At 49.2% G+C, this 22,011-nt stretch overlaps 2 protein-coding genes across 10 annotated transcripts in view; one reads left to right on the top strand and one right to left on the bottom strand.

Moving 5' to 3' along the window:
* The window catches only part of LOC310837269 (uncharacterized protein), a 173,292-nt gene that overhangs the window by 23,271 nt on the left and 128,010 nt on the right, over positions 1-22,011 (top strand). The window lies entirely within an intron of this gene.
* The window catches only part of LOC310837206 (uncharacterized protein), a 314,413-nt gene that overhangs the window by 189,078 nt on the left and 103,324 nt on the right, over positions 1-22,011 (bottom strand). For 4 of the 5 annotated variants that reach the window (XR_014560460.1, XR_014560463.1, XR_014560465.1 and 1 more), the window contains one exon: positions 5,758-6,336. The exons of the other annotated variant lie outside the window; for it this stretch is intronic. The gene's annotated coding sequence lies outside the window, so the exon portion shown is untranslated. Of the gene's footprint in view, positions 1-5,757; positions 6,337-22,011 lie in introns of those variants that run through there. 5 annotated transcript variants of the gene reach the window in all.

The following is a 22,011-nucleotide window of genomic DNA, read 5'->3' as shown; positions in this document are numbered from 1 at the left end:
AAAATCCCGCTATTATGTTTCAATTGGGTTTAGCCTTTATATCCACCAGCTTTTTGACAGCTCATTTGACAGCTCAATTTCCAGGCGCTTGTCTCTTTATCCGGCAGCCTGATCAGAGGCTTCGGCAGCGGAAGCTTCTCTTCCTAACCCCCTGTCCTCTGGCAGGTTAAATTTTATTCATTCCTCTTCCCCCCTTCACCTGCCTGTGGGGGGGGGGGAGAATGTCTCTTTCCAATGTCAAGAGTTCGCTAAGGTTTCTTTTTAAATAGAAAGGTTCCCTTTAAAAATAGCTTGTTTTTTCATTGCTGGGTCAGTCGTGCAGTTCCGGGAGGGCTGACTTCCTTGATTTCTGCCTCTCCCGTTTTCAGCCAATTTTTCTTAAGTTACTTTAAAAGTCCCGTTTAGTTTGCAGATCTTACTCACGGGTATTGTTGCCAATTGGTTGTTTCAGGAAGGAATCGGCGCTCTCCGTCAATGGCGACGCGGCTTCACTCCGTAAGCTGGGTTGCGATCCTCAGCACCGCGCTCACACCCGATGCCGCTCCGGAGCCTTTAAAAAGGCTCCTTCACGATACCGGGGGGCGCAAAGGTGCCCACCGAATCTCCTTGTTCACAGGCTTCAGCGCCTGTGATTTTAGGGGTCCCCCGCTCGCCGTAGCGGGTCAGACCCGAACTCACGGAGCAGTCTTGCCTCGGAGCTCGAGGCTAAGACCGCCATTAGACGCTGGCGCCGACCGGAAGTCCCCATTTGGATACAATTGAATGCTCCCTCTAGAGGGTTTAAAGAGGAACTGTTACATTGAGAAAGAAACAGTGGGATTTTCCACTTGTAAACTTTTCCTGTGAGAGCGACCTTGAGGACATGAGTGGCCCAGCAGATGAGATAGCAACCAGATCTAAAGCAAAATTAGCACAAAAGAAAAGGGGCTCAATATCAGGCACAACACCAGCTGCACAGGAAAAGGCAACAACAGCATCTATGGATTCTATGACACAGGCACTGTTCAAAATAAACCAATCTTTGGAAGCACTGACAAAGTTGTCCACAGAAAATTCCAAAAAATTGACAGAACTGACAGCAAGATTGGACTTGAATACTGCAAGTGTGACATCTAACACAGATTCTATTAATAAATTAATTCAAGAAAGTTCTGAAACACGAAAGATTGCTGAAAGTGCAAAAAACACTGCAGAGGAGACAAGGGAAAAATTTGTGCCGATTGTAAAAAAAGTGAATGAACATGATGCAACTTTGGCCTTAATGGAACTACAGAGGAAAGAGAAAAATCTGAAATTAAGATTGGTTCCTGAAAGTGAGGGGGACAGCCTTGTGGAATTCCTTACAGAGAACTTTGCGGAATTTTGGCAAGAAGAATGGGGGGAAGAAGATGAGTTTGAAATAACAACAGCTTTTCGGCTGGGCAGGAGGCAGGGCAAGAAACCAAGGGATTGTCTAATTACACTGAGATCCAAGGAAGAAAGAGATAAAATACTGAACCTGCATTACCAAAAGACACTGTTGATCCAGAATTGTCAAATACAGATCTTTAAAGACATCCCTAAATACATCTTAGAGGTGAGAACCCTCTACAAAGATTTGGTCGACCTGCTGAAGAAAAATACCATACCCTTCAGGTGGGAGTTCCCACAAGGACTATCCTTTAATTTCAAAGGAAGGAAGATTAAATTAAGAACAATTCAAGACAAAGAACAGTTTCTGGAGAAATACTCAGAAGACCTGCAGAAAGGAACTGTAGGAGAGAAAGAACCAACAGACATTGCAAATCTATCATTCGGACTTTTGCCACCACCATCAGAGGAAGAACGAAAGCTTGGAGCAGTCGGAGGAATAGGTACCTAATAACAAAATGTCTCTGCAACTTCTTAGCTGGAACTGCAACGGTTTGAACCTTCCCCGAAAAAGACGTCAAGTTTTTCATATTTTGAAGAGAGAACAATTAGATTTAATATGTTTGCAAGAAACTCATATTGCCAGGATACACAGGAAACTCTTGATAAATAAGAGACTTGGTCAGGAATTTATCTCATCAGACAAAGTTAAGAAAAGAGGCGTGGTGATCTATGCAAAAGAAAAATTGGCCCCAAAAATGATATTTAAAGACGAACAAGGAAGATACCTGGCAATTGAAATACAAATTCAAGGAGAAAAAATCTTGATAGTTGGAGTTTATGCGCCAAATGAAGGGAAGGCCGAATTTTTAAAGAAGTTGCATGACACCCTAATGGACTTTTTAGACTATAAAATCCTAATGATGGGAGATATGAATGGAGTTGTCTCAACAAACATGGACAAAGCACAGAGACAAGTGATTTCTAAAGAAGGGAGATTACCAAATACTTTTTTTGAAATGACTGAAACTATGGACTTTATTGATATTTGGAGAACAAGGAACCCTCTTGAGAGAGAGGGAACTTTTTTCTCTGAAGCAATAATGACATGGACAAGAATTGACCAAAAAACTTAACAATGGAAGAAAGAGAGAGATTTCAGAGTGAAACAGGTTTGGAAATAACGAAAAAAGTGAAATACCTGGGGGTGAACCTAACATCTAAGAATGTGAACTTATTTAAGGACAATTATGAAAAGTGTTGGACAGAAGTAAAGAAAGATCTAGAAATATGGTCTAGGTTGAGACTTTCCTTGTTAGGCCGAATTGCTGTTATTAAGATGAATGTATTGCCTAGAATGTTATTTCTATTTCAGACATTACAGATTTTGGACAAGATGGACTGCTTTAAAAAGTGGCAGAAAGATATATCTAAATTTGTCTGGCAGGGCAAAAAGCCCACAATAAAATTTAAGATTTTAACTGATGCAAAAGATAGAGGGGGATTTGCCCTGCCGGACTTAAGACTCTATTATGAATCAGCAGCTTTTTGAAACACTGGCTACTTCTTGAAGACACAGACATTTTGGATTTGGAAGGGTATGATAATAACTTTGGTTGGCACGCATATCTATGGTATGACAAGGTAAAGGTGCATAAAAGTTTTAAAAACCATATTGTCAGGAAAGCATTATATAATGTTTGGATTCGATATAAAGATTTGTTGGAAAGCAAAACTCCCAGGTGGTTGTCACCAATGGAAGCTAAGGCGGTGAAAAAACTTAATATGGACTCTAAATGGCCAAAATATTATGAAATTTTAGAACAAGATGGTGAGAAGTTTAAACTTCAGAGTTATGAGAAATTAAAGTCCAAAGTTCGAGATTGGTTGCACTACCATCAGATAAATGAGATATTTAAGCAGGACAGGAAAATAGGATTTCAGAAGGAGAGGTCAAAAATAGAAACAGAATTGTTAGAACCCAATACAAAAAATATGTCAAGAATGTATAACTTGCTGTTGAAATGGAATACACAGGATGAAACGGTGAAATCAGCTATGATTAAATGGGCACAAGATATTGGTCATGACATTATGTTTGCTGACTGGGAACAGTTATGGACCACTGGTGTTAAATTTACGGCATGTAATGCCTTAAAAGAAAACATAATGAAAATGATCTATAGGTGGTACATGACCCCAGCCAAGCTTGCAAAAATTTACCATTTGCCCAATAATAAATGCTGGAAGTGTAATGAGACTGAAGGTATTTTCTATCACCTTTGGTGGACCTGCCCGAAGATTAAAGCCTTTTGGGAAATGATCTATAATGAAATTAAGAAAGTCCTAAAGCAGAATTTTCCTAAGAAACCTGAGGCTTTTCTCCTGGGCATGGTTGGCCAATTGGTGTCAAGGAAGGACAGGACGTTTTTTATGTATGCTACTACAGCAGCAAGAATACTTATTGCAAAGTATTGGAAGACGAAAGAACTACCTACTCTGGAAGAATGGCAGACGAAGGTGATGGACTTTATGGGACTGGCGGAGATGACCGGCAGAATCCGTGACCAGGGGAAAGAGACAGTGGAAGAAGATTGGAAGAAATTTAAAATATATCTTAAAAATTGTTGTAAAATTGAGGAATGTTAAGATGTCAAGGGGTAAGAAGAAGAGAATTACAGCTGTAAGTAATAATTTTAAGGAAATCTAATGAAAGAGAATTAAATAGATAAATTGACTAAAGGGTTGCTAAAGAATTGCAAAATAAGGATGCAGTGAAAGGGAGGTATGGGGAAGTCGGATTTTAATGTTCTGTATGTTTGTGTTTTGTTTGTTTCTTTTTATTATGTGTTTGAAAAATGAATAAAATTATTAAAAAAAACAAAAACAAATACTTTCCCCCCTCACTCTATTTGTTTACACTCACACACACACCCCTGGCTCTCGTTTGGAGGAGGAGTGAGAGACAGAGGCTCTTCTAGAATGGCATTTCCCTGTCCCCTCCTTTCCTCCCAGGAGCTCCTCCTTCCACAACAACCCTGCCAGGCTGGCCGCTTGCCTTTCACCCCCTTTCCAGCACTGCGTGGTTTAGTGTGGCAGCACCTGCCCTTTGGAACTCCCCGCCTCTTGCAATAAAGCACATGCCTCTTCTAGACACTTTTCTGGCACCTGCTAAAAGCATTCTTGTTTAGGCAAGCATACCCAGATGCTCAGGAAGCTGAAGTAATTATTTTATTTTATTTTTTTATTTTTTCATAAAATCTCCAATCATACAAATTTTCACATCACATATTTTAGCTTATTGGACCTCCCTCAACTCTTCTGACAATCATCCGGAGTTAAATATCTATCTTCACATTCCTTGATTTTAGTATCGCCTTTAAATACAATTTTTCTATCCTCATTTACATTCTTGCAATATTCCTTATTTTTTCCACAAAGCTTCTTTAGCAGGGGATCAAATACTTTCCCCCCTCATTCTATTTGTTTACACTCACACACACACCCCTGGCTCTCGTTTGGAGGAGGAGTGAGAGACGGAGGCTCTTTACTTCTAGAATGGCGTTTCCCTGGCATCTCCTTTCCTCCCAGGAGCTCCTCCTTCCACAACAACCCTGCCAGGCTGGCCTCTTGCCTTTCACCCCCTTTCCAGCACTGCGTGGTTTAGTGTGGCAGCACCTGCCCTTTGGAACTCCCCGCCTCTTGCAATAAAGCGCGTGCCTTTGCTAGACTCTTTTCAGGCACCTGCTAAAAGCATTCTTGTTTAGGCAAGCATAGCCAGATGCTTAGGAAGCTGAAGTAATTTTAATCTCTTTTCATATTTTAGCTTTTCTGTGTTTTAAAGTAGGCTTGTTATTTTTTATTGATTTTACTGCTGTGGTGTTGTTGTTGTTGTTTTTGTATTGGTAAACAACTTTGCAGGTTGTTTAAAATAAATTTTATGAAATAAATAATAAATATAAATAAAATAACACAAGCCCAAACACAATGCATCCTGTAGATTTAAGTAACTTTCCACAGTGGCCTACTTGTGATCGGAGGCCCAGAATCCACAATCCTTTGTAAGAAAATATGAAATAAAGTCAAAACATTTTTGTAGGCAAAAAAAGAATAAGTCAATATTGGGGAGGTGACAAAAACTTTTCCACACCAGGTACCCCCTGACCTTGTTATGCCACTACCCGGGGTGCAGGGAGGGGGCATGGGGGTCCCTGTTCAGATCATGCCTGATGGGGGAGACCCCCAAGTCAGGGAGCAGAGGGTCCTCCCTTGTCCTCTCTGCCAAGCCGGGGGGGGGGGGGAAGATCGCAGGAGGTCTGCAGCTCTGCTCTTCCTTGGGATCCAGATGCTGCCTTCCTTTTTGGGGAGGGGGCTTTGAGTCGAGAAAATAAACCCCCTTCAGTTTTATAAAGCTAATAAAAGTTATACAAAAAGAAGAGAAAAAGGCAACACACGGAGGCCCCATCTGAGTTCACACTGCACAGCAGGATCAGGTTCCTTTAAGGAGTCCAGGGCTGCGCGATGGATCAGTGAGTTGTCAGACATTGGCAGGGCATCCAGATCACAGAACTGGTTTTAGCCATTTTGAGCTGCCAATACATCGCGTTGGGCAGGGAGCTGTGATCTAGTCCTATCTGAAATTGCCTGCAGATGACAAAAGCGTAGGCAGGCAGGTGGGGGAGCCCGAAATGGTGCCCCCCTTCTCCATCTCCATCCGCCTGCCTGCCTCCCCCCACCCCCTAGCTGAGCAAGCCCCAATTCCTCTCTGGCTCCATCCATCCAGGTCCCCATCTCCCCTCCCCTGGGACTCACCAGATCTCTCGGAGGTCCCTGGGAGGGAGCGCTCAGAGGTTGTGGGGAGGGATGCGGGAGACAGCCAGACCAGGTCAACCGTCCATCTTCCCCCTTCCATCCTCGCTAGCTTTGCAGGATCCGTCTCTTTCATCCTTCCTGAGGAGTCAAGGAGCCAAAAGAAGCTGCAGGGTCCTGGGAGAGAGGAAGAAGCAAAGGGAGCCTCAGAGGCCCTGCAGGGATTCTCCTGCCCTAGATATTCTCCTGCCCCTGGAGAAGCACAAATGGGGCGGCCCCTTCCCAACAGAAGCCCCATTTCTAAACCTCTCCAGTGGTTTCAGTTTCCCCTGTTTGCTAATCACCCGACTTCGTAAGGCTGGCAGGGTCTGTCCAGTAGTGACCTCAAGGTAGAACCTTTGAACTCAGTGTAGCTTATGGACACAACTTGGTGCCAAAAACAGTCGCCTTCCTCTCCCTGAGCCTGAAAACTGCAACATCAGAGCATGGGCAGAAAACAGACGAGTAGCTAATACATGTAAGTGGCCCCATGCTTGGTGCTTTCGATGGAGAGTCCTGTTGACGCTCTTTGAGCTCTCTCATTGAAAGCCAGGCAGATGTTTTGGCCATATTTGCCTCTTGCATGGGGACCAAATCTTTGGGGAAGCTTTTCATCTCTAATTGGTAGGAAAGAGGGTTCATTAACCTGCTGGTGGGGGGAGGTGGCTTTTCAGCCCATAAATTCAACTCATGCCGGAATATCTGGTGGGCTGGATCTGGAGCACAAAGGGTCAAGTTCTACTTGCATCAGCCCTTGTGTTCCTTCAAACTTATTAGGCAGGAACGTCAGAGGTCCAATCTGGAGAATATTTCATTCTGGGCGTCTTGTGGCAGAGCACAGAAGGCATGTAGTCAATTCTTTTCAGTTCTGTCATGTAGGTCCTTCCCTAGATTCCTCAAGTGCAAGGACCCACGGCTGTCTGAGTTAGGGGGTTCCTTGGGGTCCAGGTCAGCTGGCTAGTCAGGATTCTCACCTCCAGTGTATATGTCAACTAAAGGACAATAGTCTGCCTTGAATTGTGGACTTTTTGGAGCTGTTGCTGAATGTGGATGCAGAGGAGCTGGTGATGCCACATTTTGGAATAATCTTGACACTGATACACCACTCCTCCATAGATATTCTCTGTACTTAGACACCATATTCACAAACTTAACACTCCTCTTGTGACAAGATTTCCAAAGTCTTAGGGTAGCTTGAGAGAAGTAGCTTATTTTGAGACAGCACCCATTTCCAATTCTTGTTTATCAAAACCCTCTTCCTAGTTGGTTTTGGCTTCTGACAGGACAGCAGAGCATTTGATAACCTTGCATATCGTTTCATATTGATATAAGGATCTGGTGTGCAGATTCCAGTACAGTGGTACCTCGGGTTACATACGCTTCAGTTACATACGCTTCAGCTTACAGACTCCGCTAACCTAGAAATAGTACCTCAGGTTAAGAACTTTGCTTCAGGATGAGAACAGAAATCGTGCTCTGGTGGTGCGGCAGCAGCAGGAGGCCCCATTAGCTAAAGTGGCGCTTCAGGTTAAGAACAGTTTCAGGTTAAGAACGGACATCTGAGAACGAATTAGTGTTCTGTCTGGACCCAGAGCATGAGCTACTCTCAAGCAGGTTAAAAAGCTTTTTCAAGTCAACTAATATCACACTATTTTTAAAATTTTTAACATTTTTGCTCTTCTTTGTACTTTTAGACCTCCTTTTGCCATGTGGACGAATCAAACCTCCCTTATTGATCTATTTTTAATGGTAGGGAAAGAGAAATTGTTGTATTATCTGGTGCCACAGACTCTGCTTGATTTTATTCAGAAGGTTTTACAAGTACCTATCAGTTACAGATAGGTAGCCGTGTTGGTCTGCCATAGTCAAAACAAAATAAAAAAATTCCTTCCAGTAGCACCTTAAAGACCAACTAAGTTAGTTCTAGGTATGAGCTTTCGTGTGCAGGCACACTTCTTCAGATACACTGAAACAGAAGTCACCAGACCTTTCTATATAGTGAGAAGGTGGGGAGGGGTATCACAGTTATCTGCCAATCACCCATTCCCACCACCCTTCTGAGCAATACCCCTCCCCACCTTCTCACTATATAGAAAGGTCTGGTGACTTCTGTTTCAGTGTATCTGAAGAAGTGTGCATGCACACGAAAGCTCATACCTAGAACTAACTTAGTTGGTCTTTAAGGTGCTACTGGAAGGAATTTTTTTATTTTGTTTTAAGTACCTATCAGGATGGTAAGAATTTTATTACAGTCAGCCAAAAAGGATTTTAAGCGTTCCATGTCCTCTGTTAGTACTACAAGCCACCAAAGGCTGATAATCCCTCTTTTGTCCCAGAAGTTTGGGAGTAGCAGTCTTTTATACTTGCTTTAATTTTGAATTTTTCTTTCAGATTAGTTCCTCTACTTGTTTAGCCTGAATTTGGCCTTGAGTCGCTTGAGCTCCTGGTCTCAGTGCCAGAGATGACTTAGCAGTTGAGCTGGCTGGACCCAAAACCTCTTTCTGCTCATCCTTAGAGCTGCTGAGAGATCCTATAAGGTCAGTAATAGGATCTGGCTCCTGCTGTTTCTTAGCCACCTCCTCATTTTCCTTATTGACGTAAAATTGAGTAATTTTTGCTTGTGCTTTCTTAGAGAAGCTCTCTTTGGAGGAGGGTCTGTGGCACTTGGGGAGAGAACATTAATTTTGTAACCACTCTGCGTCAACACTGTTTCCCCCCTTAATTCCTCATGAAGTTTCCTAATACCAGTTATACCATATGCCTTATACCATTTTCTGAAATTCTGTGATAATCCTTGCTGTGATTTATTGAATGGAAACTGAGTCAGGTTTTCCAGGTGAAGCTTTTTCCAAACACTCCCCTGTATGAAGTATCTCAAGGGAATTGAGAATGGAGCTGCGAAGGAAGCTTTCCTCCCGTTTCAAGCACTAATTTCTTCCCCCGTTAGTTCTTTCATGTGAAGTGAGGCTCTCCTTGTGAACGAAGAGCTTTCCTTGATGGGAAGTGGACTGGGAGCTCCGACTAAAGTTCTCTCCACACTCTGAATATTTATACGGTTTCTCCATTGTGTGGATTTTTCTTGTTCTCTCCCTTCTTCTTCCTTTCCAATTCACCACCTACAATCTACAATCTACTGTTATATGGCAGTATTATTATTATTATGTTTAGGCTGAGGAAGAAATTGAGAGGCTCCCCTCTGGAGTTCGTAAAGGGTAGATATTCCTGGTGCCCTTAATCCTGCTGTTCCGCCAGGGAAGCGGGGCTGCGTCCAAAGCACTGAATGGTGGAAGTACTCAGGGAAGGGAGCAGAGAGCGAGGGAAGCATTAGGCCCCCATTTCTAGATAGGGGAACATCGGCCTGAAGGGGAGCAGCTGCATTTGGGCAAGAGCAGAGGCCATGTTGGGTCAGGGCAACCGGTTCTTCTATGTTTGGAGCGGGAGGATGGCCCCGCAGCCATCTTGGATGAGGGCAACTTTGTGCCTGTCTGTTATATACACATACATATCTATCATCTTTCATCTACCTACCTGCCAACATACATAGATATATACATATATATTGTTACCGGAAAAATCCGAGGGCTCCCTTGGACAAAAAGTAAAGACACCAACCAGAGTAAATTGGAGGAAATCAGCAGCCTGTAGGCTTGGCCTTTATTGAACTGTTGCAACAGGGTACTCCCCTCACTTGCAAGAGAGAGGAAAGACACAGAAAAATGGTGTGCAAGGTCTTATAAAAACTTTTGAAATTCCCCTCCTCTAGGTCAAGCCCACCCCCAGAAACATCACGCATACATCACAGAAAGGAGGGGTTGAGGGAGGTCCTGTCACCTGGCTGGTTCCCCCTTGATAATAATAATAATAATTTATTATTTATACCCCGCCCATCTGGCTGAGTTTCCCCAGCCACTCTGGGCGGCTCCCAATCAGTATTAAAAACAATACAGCATTACATATTAAAAACTTCCCTGAACAGGGCTGCCTTAAGATGTCTTCTGAATGTCAGGTAATTCTTTATCTCTTTGACATCTGATGGGAGGGCATTCCACAGGGCGGGCGCCACTACCGAGAAGGCCCTCTGTCTGGTTCCCTGTAGCCTCACTTCTCGCAATGAGGGAACCGCCAGAAGGCCCTCGGCGCTGGATCTCAGTGTCCGGGCTGAACGATGGGGGTGGAGATGCTCCTTCAGGTATACAGGACCGAGGCCGTTTAGGGCTTTAAAGGTCAGCACCAACACTTTGAATCGTGCTCGGAAACGTACTGGGAGCCAATGCAGATCTCTCAGAACCGGTGTTATGTGGTCCCGGCAGCCACTCCCAGCCACCAGTCTAGCTGCCGCATTCTGGATTAATTGCAGTTTCCAGGTCACCTTCAAAGGTAGCCCCACGTAGAGCGCGTTGCAGTAGTCCAAGCGTGAGATAACTAGAGCATGCACCACTCTGGCGAGACAGTCCGCGGGGAGGTAGGGTCTTAGCCTGCGTACCAGGTGGAGCTGGTAGACAGCTGCCCTGGACACAGAGTTAATCTGCGCCTCCATGGACAGCTGTGAGTCCAAAATGACTCCCAGGCTGCGCACCTGGTCCTTCAGGGGCACAGTTACCCCATTCAGGACCAAGGAATCCTCCACACCTGCCCGCCTCCTGTCCCCCAAAAACAGTACTTCTGTCTTGTCAGGATTCAACCTCAATCTGTTAGCCGCCATCCAACCTCCAACCGCCTCCAGGCACTCACACAGGACCTTCACCGCCTTCACTGGTTCTGATTTAAAGGAGAGGTAGAGCTGGGTGTCATCTGCATACTGATGAACACCCAGTCCAAACCCCCTGATGATCTCTCCCAGCGGCTTCATATAGATATTAAAAAACATGGGGGAGAGGACAGAACCCTGAGGCACCCCACAAGTGAGAGCCCAGGGGTCTGAACACTCACCCCCCACCACCACCTTCTGGACACGGCCCAGGAGGAAGGAGCGGAACCACTGTATAACAGTGCCCCCAGCTCCCAGCCCCTCTAGACGGTCCAGAAGGATGTTATGGTTGATGGTGTCAAAGGCCGCTGAGAGATCCAGCAGAACGAGGAAACAGCTCTCACCTTTGTCCCTAGCCCGCCGGAGATCATCAACCAGCGCGACCAAGGCAGTTTCAGTCCCATGGTGAGGCTTGAATCCCGATTGGAAGGGATCCAAATGGTCCGTTTCCTCCAGGCGTGCTTGGAGTTGTTCAGCAACCACCCGCTCAATCACCTTGCCCAAGAATGGCAGATTTGAGACTGGGCGATAGTTGGCCAAATTGGCCGGGTCTAAAGATGTTTTTTTAAGAAGCGGTTTAATGACCGCCTCTTTCAGCGGGTCTGGGAAGGCTCCCTCACAGAGGGAAGCATTCACCACCCCGCAGAGCCCATCGCCCAGCCCTTCCCGGCTCGCTTTTATCAGCCAGGATGGGCAAGGATCAAGGAGACAGGTGGTCGGTTTCACTCGTCCAAGCAGCCTGTCCACATCCTCGGAGGTAACAGATTGGAATTGATCCCATATAACAGGACCAGACAGAACTCTAGCACTCTCCCGCCCTGGCCCTGCTCCCACTGTGGAGTCTACCTCCTTCTGAATCTGAGCGATTTTATCTGCAAAAAACTTTGCAAAAGCATTGCAGGAGATCTTGGGGTCCCTACCAGGCCCCGGTGGAACAGGTGGTTCTGATAGATTGCGAACCACCTGAAAAAGTCTCCTGCTGCTGTTTTCTGCAGATGCAATGGAGGCGGTGAAGAAGGCCCTCTTCGCCGTCGCCATTGCCACTTGGTAGGCTCGACGCTGAGCTCTAACCCGTGTCCGGTCTGATTCAGAATGAGTTTTCCGCCACCGGCGCTCTAGCCCAGTGTTTCCCAACCGGTGTTCCGAGGCACACCAGTGTACCGCGAGACGTTGCCTGGTGTGCCGTGGGAGGGAGGCGGGCGAGACGGGCGGCGAGAGGCGGGGCGGCGGCGGCAACCGCCGCGGGCCCATCCCTCGCCTCGGACTCCTCGGCGGGATCGCCCAACCCACTTGAGAGAAGTGCCCGCGGCCCTCTCCGTGCACCCTTGCCCGCCTGCGATGCTCCCCCGCCGACGCCGGAACTCGGGGCTGTGACAGCGGAGATCGGACCCGGGCTGCCGCCGCCGCCCACCCGCCTGCCTCTCCCCCGATGGTGCTGTGGCCGGCAGCGGCGGTGCCTCCGGAGGCAGCCTCGGCCCTGCCCGCACTGCTGTAGCGGCCGCCATGAACCGTGGCGGGATCCCTTGCTCCTCCTCGGTGGTGGCGGCTGCCGCGGCGGCGGTAGCGGGTGCGGGGCCGCCCCCCGGGCCGGCGGCCGCGGCGGCTCCCGTCGGGTTGAAGCTGAAGTTCTGCCGCTACTACGCGAAGGACAAGACGTGCTTCTACGGCGAGGAGTGCCAGTTCCTGCACGAGGAGCCCGGCGGAGCTTCGGTCGCCTGCCCTGGGCCTCCGCCCCCTGTGGCCCTCGGCGGGCTCCCGCTCGGGCTCCCTCCGGGCCCCGCTGCCCCGGCCGTGGCCGCCTCGCCCGGGCACGTTGGCGGCTACTCCGGGCATGGGGCAGCGGCGCCCGTGGCGGGGCCTAAGAAACCCCCCGAGCTGTTGGGAGGAGGCGCAGGATGCGGCCACGGCGGAGCAGGCGGCGGGGCTGGACGGGCCCCGGCTGGCCAGTGAGTGCGGGGCGACGGGGAGCATCGAGGCGGGGAGGGAGGGACCGGGAAAGGCTCCAGGTGAGTCTCTGGCCCCAGGCCCAGGCCCCACGGCCTTCCCGCGGAGGAGCCAGGGCTGTGTCAGTCGAGATGCTCGGGAAGAGGTGGGCGTTAGGAGGGTGGCTCACTGAGGCCGTTTCCCTGCTTCCCCTGAGGAATTGGAAACCTTCGACGTGTGAGGTAAAATGTGTTGAAAACGGGAGAGGGCGAAGCTATATAATGCTGCTCCTTCGCCCACATGGCAGGTAAAGTAAGGGGGTGTCGCGTGAATCTTGATAATGTGCACAAACATACATACACACACTGTGTGAGATAATAGGTAAACATTTAAAAACTCTCGAGGGGAAGTTGTCATTTTATTTCTCTTCAGTCTCCACTGAATGCCTTGACTGGGTTAGGGACCCTTATAGCTCAGCATCAGTTGGTGGAAAGGACATGACTTTACAGGAGCAGGAGGAACTAACTGAACTGAGACAAAATCGTGGTTTCAAGCTAAGATTTGCTGATCTACCTTTGGACAGTTTTTGGTTGGAAACTGCCAAGGAGTTCCCCCTTCTGGCAAACAAAGCTATTTTGACATTGCTCCCATTTTCCACTACATATCTCTATGAGTTGAGCTTTTCATGACTGCTATAAAAACTAAATTCAGAGAGAGACTGAGAGCTGTTGACGAAGAGCTACGTGTGTGTCTTTCTTCGATTCCAGCCAGAATATCAGCTTTGTGTTCAGCCAAACAGGCCCAGGTTGCGCACTGAATAAAGTATTTTATAATTTTTCATATTTCTGTTTACTTACTATTTCATAATAAAGTAATTATAAAATACTTTCTTTGTGTTTATTTGATTCCTATTAAAGAGAGTTACTTTATATATAGTCAATATAGGCACAGAGTTAATTTTTTAAACATTTTCTAATGGTGGTGTGCCTCGAGATTTTTTTCATGAAACAAGTGTGCCTTTGCCCAAAAAAGGTTGGGAAACACTGCTTTAGCCGTCTCAACGATTGTTTCATCACCCTCAGCTCCGGGGAAAACCACGGGGCTGTCCGGGCTCCATGCAGTCGGAGAGGGCGCTTCGGAGCCAGACAGTCAATAGCCCTGGTTAACTCCGCATTCCAGCGTGCCACCAGGGAATCAGCTGAAAGGCCATCAACTTGGGATAAAGCATCCCCTACCACTCTCTGGAAGCCAATTGGATCCATTAAGTGGCGGGGGCGGACCATCCGAATCGGTCCCACCTCCCTGCGGAGGGGAAGGGTTGCGGAGAAGTCCAGTTGCACCAGGAAGTGATCTGACCATGGCACTTCTTTTGTTTCGCTTTTAGTTAATGTCAGATCACCAACATCCGTAGAGGTAAACACCAAGTCTAAGGCATGTCCGTGGCTATGAGTTGGGCCAGACTTATTCAGGGACAGCCCCATGGAGGCCATGCTTTCCACGAAGTCCTGAGCGGCCCCTTGTAAGGTTGTGTCGGCATGGATGTTAAAATCCCCCAGGACAACCAAGCTAGGTGTCTCCAGGAGCATATCCGCCACGACCTGAAGCAGCTCGGGCAGGGAATCCTTGGTGCAGCGGGGAGGTCGGTACACCAAAAGGAATCCTGTACTGCCCCTATTGCCCAACTTCCAGAACATGCACTCAGAAAACTGGGTCTTTCCAATAGGACGCCTGGTGCAAACTAATGACTTTCTAAAAATCACTGCAACCCCCCCCTCCCTGCCCACATGACCTGGGTTGCTGTGCGTAAGAGAAACCTGGTGGGCAAGCAGCGGCAAGGACAGGCCCATCTGCTTCATCCAACCAGGTCTCTGTTACACATGCCAGGTCAAGTCCTCCATCCATGATCAAGTCATGGATGGCAGTGGTTTTATGAATCATTGACCTGGCATTGCACAGCAACACTTTCAGGTCATGTGGGTATCCCTTGCTGATTCTAGTATCCATCCGGTCAGGACCAGACCCGGAGGCAGGGATAGTCCTCAGTCAACGACTAAACCTGCCTCCTCTGTAATGACATGGTCTGGTCTTAGCGTAACTCCTCCTCCTACCCGTGATCACTGAGATCGGTTGTCCCAGTGCATTCCCCCCTGTGGAACATGCCCCAGTCATTTTGTGGGCTGGGGCCCACTCCCTGGCAGCCCTGACCCCTCCCCCTAAGAACAAAATAACAACTTATACAAACAAACAAAACCAATAAAACAATACAAACAAAAAAATGTAAAAATTTACAAGAACATCAAAATAAAAAAATAATTCCCCAAACCCAACCAAACATCCCTCCCACCCCACCCCCCACATACAAAAAATCCAAAAGAAATTTTTTAAAAACATTTTTAAAATGTTTGAGTACTTTACAGGAGACAAAGGGGAGTTTGCAGTTTCCTGCCCCCTGAGGGAAGATCTGATCAGAGTCCTTTGTTTCAGTCCATGCTGAATCCACTCCCATATGCAAGTTCTTTGTGATCTTGATTGTCTTCTGTCTGGGATCATCAGGGTTGGCATAGCCATAACTGGGCAGGGCTCCTGTAGATGTGCTGGGATGGTGAAGGGATTATGGCTGCCCTGTATCAAACCTTTCCCATTTTGTAGTCCTTCCTTCATGGAGTAAAATAAAAGTGGAACAGTGCAAATCCGATGTATGGTTGATTTTATATGAATTTATCACAGAAGCGTAGCGTATGTAGTGTGGGAGTGGGAGTGGGAGTGAAGTGTGTACAAACTGAATGATTGGGGTGGGGTGGGGGGTTCCTGCTACAATACACACCCCTGGTTCTCGTTTGGAAGAGGAGTGAGAGACGGAGGCACCTTACTGGCAGAATGGCATTTCCCTGTCCCCTCCTTTCCTCCCAGGAGCTCCTCCTTCCACAACAACCCTGCCAGGCTGGCCTCTTGCATGTCGCCCCCTTTCCAGCAGGCGAAGCTGCAGGGACCACTCCCTTCCTGGCCCCCCCAAAATGGAGGCGGCTTTGGACCCTGGAGGAACCTGAGAGGAGCCTGGAGGGGGGCAGGGAGGGGTTTTTCCCCTTCCCAGACTTGTCCTCCACCCATTTATTAAGATAAGATAAAATAAGATAATCTCTTACAGCCGGAGACCAGCTTATAAAACACTTTGGGTTACAGTCACAGAAGAAATACAAACCATTAAAACAATGTACAACAAGAAACTCCTGCAGGGAGTTGACCCAACCACTTCTTAACACTCTTTATGAAACTTGGGCCCCTCAGGGCTCTGGCAAAATGATCTCAAACCCCAAGAGTTTAAAATGGATTGACAGGTAACTGACAGACGGAGATGATCTCGAGACGCCCCCCTTGGTTGGGCCTGTGATGGACAGCAGAGCCAGGCCAGTCAGCGGACCGAGTCCCTCAGAAATTCCCCTCTGGGGGGGCTGGAGCCTCGCTCTGATTGGCTCCTAAGCCAGCGGGGGCGGAGCCAGCCCTTTTGGCGGGAAAAGGCAAAGCGCCTTTTCTGAGGGATGGTCTGAGGGGGGAGCTTGGAGGGGAAGGTGGGGAGGAGAGGAAGAGGAGTCAGGCGGGAGTTCAAGGGGAGAAGCTGGGGGGGGAGGGAAGGGAGACCCCCAAGGAGGAGGGCTGAGGGGACCCCCTGGGTGTGGGGGGCGGACTGAGGGGGGAAGGGCCCCCCAAGTCTGACTCCGCCAGAGCCTGGAAGAAGCCCAGCTGGGCCTGCCAGCCTCCACGTCCCAGGGAAGGAGGCGTCTCCCCGATTCAGTGGGGCTGCCCCAGGGAAGATGGGGAGCTGGAGGGAAGACTTGGAAGGGTCTCCCTTGGGGGGATCTGGGACTCCTCTTCCTCCCTGGCGCCTGCTCTCGAGGAGACTCCTGGGAAGCCCCGTCTCCCTGGCGCCGAGTCTGGCTCCCAGGGGGGCTCCGGGGGGCAGAGGGAGGGCTGGGCTGGGGGGGCCCTGGGATGGCAAGGGTTAAGAGGAGCGGAGCTGGAGTCCTAGAGAGGACGGGAAGTGGAGGGGGAGGGGGCAAGGTCCTCCATGGGTAAATTCCCCCCTCCCTCCCTGCTTTCTTCTCTCTCCTTTGCAAAAGCCCCTCCTGGACTCGGGTGAGTCTCCTCTCTCTGCCCCCTGAGGGTGCAGTGGGGAGAAGGGGGTCCCAGGGGGGGCAGGGAGGGGGCGTGGGGTCCCTTTTCAGATCATGCACAGGCCCCCAAGTCAGAGAGCAGGGGGTCCTCCGTTGTCCTCTCTGCCAAGCCGGGGAGGGGAGGAAGATCGCAGGAAATATGCAGCTCTGCTCTTCCTTGGGATCCAGATGCTGCCTTCATTTGGGGGGAGGGGGCTTTGGGTCAAGGAAATAAACCCCCTTCAGAGGGAGGGAAAAGTCACTTTTGTGACCAGAGGCTGCAGCCAGAGGGGAACATTCCCACGTGGGGGGAGCACAGGGAGGAGAAAAGCCCGTCTGCATCTCCAGACCACTTCCTGTGTCCCAGATGCAACAACACATGTCTCTCCCCCATCATTTAAATACACAATGTTACGGAAATCTGGGTGCGTATTTACCCTGCCACCCAGCCAATCGGACAGAGTCCGTGGATTCTTGCGGAAGAAAGAAGCTCAGCCGGAGACAGGAGCAAACTGCCGAAGATCCAAGTTTATTGGCCAACAGGTTCAAGACGAGATTGAACCCCGAGAGTGGGGCGACATAAACTTTTAAAAGTTCCCTCCAAGTCCCAGAATACAGTGCACGAAACGTCATGAATTCATTATGGGAGGGTTGGGTTTCACGGATTGCATCATGAATATATTACACACGTCATGAGTGTCTCAGAGAAAAGGTGGGGTTACACTCATTTACATTTGAGACAAGGGAGGGGGAAATATGTAGAGCGAGAAATACACATAGACAATCGTTTATCAAGTACCGGTGGTGGCAGGACAAAGGGCCATAGATATGCATCGTCTGCCACCTGGTATTGCCCGGGGAAAGGGTTATGCGAAGCGATCTGACAGGATTAAGAAGTTCCTGTGTACGTGCCTGGCCGCTCCGGGGATTATGGAAGTAGGGATCACATCATGGAGTCCAGAAGGGGCTGAGTTGAATGACACCAAGAGCAAAGAAATCGGAGTTGTGGTTGATTTTATGTGAATTTCCAAAGGTTTCCTATGTGATTCGGTCTATTTGGTATTGGTAATCAAAAGCGGAAACAAAATGGATACATTGTAACAGGAATGGGTACATTTTGACAGTTTTACGAGTTCTCCAGTTTCGGATCCATTGTTCTCACAGTGGGGGGCCGTCAACAGCTTGTCAGTAGGTTCAATGAGGCGTGCAAAGCTGCCTGAGCTAGCTCCTGCAGGACGAATGCATGGCTGTGATTGGCCAAGACGCAGCCATAGGAATAAGCGGAGATACAGGAGCGCCCGGTCTACTCGTTCTGAGTATGGAGCGCAAATAGCCATAGGAAAAGATAAGAGAATACATTCATATATTCGAGCTTATTTCGCTCGTGGTAGAAAGGGGTTCTGGGGAAGGTGTGGTGCTTGTGCGACGGTGAGGGGAACTGAGGGTGGGTGAACGGGGATACCCTAGAGGTCATCGCCTCGGTTGTTCAAGGGAGAGGGGCAAAGAAGGTACCCCCCCTTTCCGATCCGTATCAGCCCCCCATTCGGAGATAGATTTGCATCAAAGTTCTGAAGGAACTTGCAAATCCTTTCTCCGCACCACAGGAACGCTAAATTTCTGTGATCTCATATTCCCCTTCCCCCAGATGCCTCATCTGTACATAGTCAGGGAAGGTGGGGGTATGTTGGGAACGAGAATAGGCTCGAAGAGAGAAGGAGTTAGGCGAGGCAGGGTGGCGGAGGCGGAGGAGGGAACAACAGGGATTAATACAGTGCACAGTACAACATAAGATAGACACACAAAGACCAGCGGTCAAGACGATGAGCAGCATGACTTTCAATAATTGTCGGAGCCAGCCCAACTTGGGTAACCATCCCCACAGGTCCACATCGGATAGTCCCTCATGTTGGATATCGTGTAGCCTCCCTGCTAACTCGTGAATATTGTTCAAATGCCCAGTTATGTTTAAGGTCTGGTCAGTCACGTATGTGCAGCACTCGGTGCCTATTAAGGCACAGGTGCCTCCTTGACTAGATAAGAGGAAGTCCGTAGCAATCCTCATCTGTAAGGCCATCTGTCTTACCTCGGTTAGTTCCGACATGAGAGAGTCCGTGATCTGGGTCGCCTCCTGCATAAACTTAAGGAGGATGTCGGTGAGTCGAAGGATATCCACATGGTTTGAACCGGCACCGTAGGCCGGGAAAAGTGCTCGGCCTACGGTCTCTCCATTTGCAGCAACATCTGACAGATCTGACAACTCCTTTTGCTCCCTTTTATTCCGTTGTCTTCCGGGGGGTAGATGTGGGACGATCCTAATTCCGGGGACAATGTAGCCGACGAAGCAGGATCCGGACATGTGTGGGCTCACCCATGTATATGCACGGTGTCCGCACACCCAGAATAGGCCGCTGAGGTAAGATTCCATTCTGCCGGAGGCAAAGGTTTGCAACAGCATGGAGTCTGAGGGTTGGGGTTTCCAGTTAAAGGGGTGTCCGACGGCAGCGGCCCAGGCGACGGTAAGGTTAGGGAAAGTCCGGGACTCTCTTGCACTGGTGACGGTGACCAGGCCAGTGGGCAGGATTTCGAGAGTGTTTGAACATGTACTGGATCCAATGAAGGTTCCTTCTCCGGAGAAGCTGCGGCAAAGGGGCCCCTTCGTAGGGCCGGTGAGATAGAGATATTGATGTGTCAAGTTGAGCGCCGTTAGGTTCCAGGAAGTAACGTTTCCGGAACGGAATTGTTCAAGGGTCACTGGCACTGGGACTAGTGGGAGACTCTGCTGGAGGTGGCTAGGCGCGTGGGCACAGATCCAGCAGTCTGGGTAGGGTGCTTCCTTTGCCACCTGACTGAGAAGTTTAATGTAGGAGTTTTGCTCCCAGGATGAGAGGAGGTCTTCTCCCGGGAATGCAGAGTCAGTGCCGAATTGTCGAGGTGCCGTGCCGACTGGGTGGAGTGGGTCAGTAGTGTTTAATAGTCGCCTATCCCTGGCGATACCGCCGCATCTCAGGGGTCCGACGTGGTCCCATGAGGGGGGGCGTGAAGGGTGTATAGGATGATGCCAACCTTCGAGATATTCAGCCCCTTTCCACTCGTGAGTGACCCCTAGGTTCCATAAGCAGCAGAATCGTCGCAGGCAGAGTCCCTGGAGTTGAGACTTCCGGGTTTCTGGGGTGGAGAGGAGACACTGGAACCCGAAAATCAAGTTTCCAGAGGGGTGATTTGAGTCCGTATAAACGTGGGAGGCCCCTCCTATCTCGATTTCGGTCCAGTTCGGGTTGTGGGAGATCTCTCCGTTGGCGTAGAGAAGATAAGTCCCGTTTTAGCAGGTCAGCCGGTAAGAGGAGTGGTCAAGAGTGAGGGCCGCGGACCCGATACGGCGCAGGTCCTTGTTTCGGACGAAAAGTTCCCAGTATTCGTCGTTGGCGAGTCGGGGTACTAAAGAATGGCGCAGTAAGACTCGAGACTCTGGAAGGCAGAAATCAAAGTCCCCCATTCGATCAGGGTTAGACCTTCCCGTCTCGACCTCATGATAGTCCAAGAAGTGATAGTCTGTTTGCAACCCTGTGCAGTGGTCTGATGATGTGAGAGTGACCCAGGATATGGCGGCGAGAAGAAGAACGGCGTAGGCCAGATTCATGGTGTAGATGCGTGTGGGGCAAACGAATGAGGGCTGCAAAGCGAGGCTGTCAAACGAAGCAAGCTGTCAACGGAGCTGTCAAATGGAGCTGTCAAATGAAGCTGTCAGATGAACTGTCAAAAGCGAGGCTGTCAAACGAAGGAAGCTGTCAACGGAGCTGTCAAATGGAGCTGTCAAATGAAGCTGTCAGATGAACTGTCAAAAGCGAAGCTGTCAAACGAAGGAAGCTGTCAACGGGGTTGTCAAATGGAGCTGTCAAATGAAGCTGTCAGATGAACTGTCAAAAGCGAGGCTGTCAAACGAAGGAAGCTGTCAAACGCGGCTGTCACCGCGTTTGAAACGTAGCTTAATGGTGTTGGTATCTGGGATGATTTCGGACGTCCAGTTGGATGTCGCGGTGTCTGGTCCGGTCTGTTGAGCCCGACTTTGGCCCCGATCCGCTGGTCCAGTCTGTTGAGCCCGACCTTGGCCCCGATCTGCTGGTCCGGTCTGTTGAGCCCGACCTTGGCCCCGATCTGCTGGTCCAGTCTGTTGAGCCCGACCTTGGCCCCGATCTGCTGGTCCGGTCTGTTGAGCGTCGTCGTCAATATATGAGGTCGGTGGAGTAGGTGGAGTCGAAAATGTGAAGTCCTCACCGTTGCTTTCTTCCGTCTCCTGTGGAGGGGGTGAGGACTTGCATCTAGTATGATGTAACCAAGAATACTTCTCACCTACTTTCACGGCGGTTGGCGAGGTCAAGAGTACTTGGTAGGGGCCTTCCCACGCGGGTTGGAGTGGTTCTTTCTGGTAGACCTTGACGAGAATCCAGTCACCAGGGTGGAAGGAGTGAGCATGGACGTCGATGGGCAGGTTTTGTCTCTCGATGGCCGCGTAGTGGTGGAGACGTTGTAATTGTGTCTGGAGCTGAATAACATAATTAGTAAGTTCTGTTTCTCCTAGCTCCAGTTCTGAGAGTGGGAATAAAGTGTTGTAGACGGGAGGAGGCCTCCCGAATAAAAGTTCGAATGGAGAGAGTTTCAAACGTTCGGTTGGGGCGCTGCGGATGTTATGAAGGACCAGTGGGAGTGCATTCACCCATTTTAGGCCAGTGAGCTTGCAAAGTTTGCCCAACTGTATTTTTATTTCCTGGTTCATGCGCTCTACTTGGCCAGAGGATTGTGGGTGGTACGGGGTGTGGAGATCCCATCTAATTTGGAGTGTCTTGGCAACTAATTGCACCACTTCTGCAGTAAAGTGGGTTCCCCTGTCGCTGTCAAGGCGTCGGGGTATGCCATAGCGGGGAATAATATCCTGTAGGAGGGCCCTGGCAACTACGGATGCGGTAGCTCTTCGGCAAGGGAATCCCTCCACCCACGAGG

Source organism: Podarcis gaigeae, assembly GCF_964106915.1.
Source record: "Podarcis gaigeae genome assembly, chromosome: 2".
Lineage (NCBI taxonomy): Eukaryota > Metazoa > Chordata > Lepidosauria > Squamata > Lacertidae > Podarcis > Podarcis gaigeae.
This window is presented reverse-complemented; position numbering and strand designations above follow the sequence as displayed.